The following is a 345-nucleotide window of genomic DNA, read 5'->3' as shown; positions in this document are numbered from 1 at the left end:
CGGGAGCGGCCACTGCACTCCAGTCTGGGCGACAGAGTGAGACTCCAACTCAAAAAACAAACAAACAAAAAAAGAACAAGACTAACTGCTCCCAACAGAGCTGCTCCCACAGAAGGAAGACCTGTGAGTGAGACCTTCACCATGGTGTATCTTGACTTCTTCTGCTGTCCCAAGGCAAATCTGCTAGTGAACTGTACTCACTGGGAACCATACCACAGACTTGGGTTCACTCCTGGGAAAGCTCCCTCCTTGGTATTTCCTGGTGATGCTTTGGCTACCTCCCAGCCCCAGTTCTGTAGATCCCATCAGCTTATTCTGAGCCAGTGCATCCTAAGAAGCTAGGAG

The sequence above is a fragment of the Carlito syrichta genome, unplaced genomic scaffold (genome assembly GCF_000164805.1).
Source record: "Carlito syrichta isolate Samal-C Ts95f unplaced genomic scaffold, Tarsius_syrichta-2.0.1 Scaffold123562, whole genome shotgun sequence".
NCBI lineage: Eukaryota > Metazoa > Chordata > Mammalia > Primates > Tarsiidae > Carlito > Carlito syrichta.
Note: the sequence above shows the minus strand (reverse complement) of the source record.